This window comes from Chrysochloris asiatica, unplaced genomic scaffold (assembly GCF_000296735.1).
Source record: "Chrysochloris asiatica unplaced genomic scaffold, ChrAsi1.0 scaffold00026, whole genome shotgun sequence".
NCBI lineage: Eukaryota > Metazoa > Chordata > Mammalia > Afrosoricida > Chrysochloridae > Chrysochloris > Chrysochloris asiatica.
The window spans coordinates 2067290-2067918 of NW_006408544.1; positions in this window are offsets into that span (position 1 = coordinate 2067290).

A 629-nucleotide genomic window follows, 5' to 3' on the forward strand; every position below is an offset into this window, starting at 1 on the left:
TACACTACCAGAGCTCCACAGTTTAGGATGCTTAAAGTCTGAATTCAGAGAGCTGCATCAGGAGAAAGGTCTTTGTCTTCTTTCAGCATCAATAGACCCAGCATTCGTTGGAGCTCTCCATGTATTCTGGCATTAATTGTTACTTGGACTAGGAGCTTCACAAAAGAGAGACCCCAGAACCTGGCTGGTAGGTCCCTCCCCTCACTTCTCTCTTCTTTTATTTTTGTAAGATAAAAGATGCTGCAGGCCACATCGCACAGAAACTTCCTTTCAGTTGACCGCCTGCTCATTGCAGAGCTCATCATGGAAGTGATTACATTCTATTAGATCTCATCATGGGGATTACTATGTCTTAACTGCCAAACCACTGAGAATCCTGGCCCAGTCAAATCGACACAAAACTTTATCTCATATGCCTTGTGGCAAGTGTGCCTTAGACCTCAAAGTGACATCTTTTGTTCTTTAAAACTTTAAATTTGCCCTTTGCAATATATCATTTGATTCCTTACAGTTGCTTCCATGGGCATTGATGGTGGATCCAAGTAAAATACAATACTTAACAATTTCAATCTTTTCTCCATTTATCATGATTTTGCTTATTGGTCCAGTTAAGAGGATGTTTTTCTTTA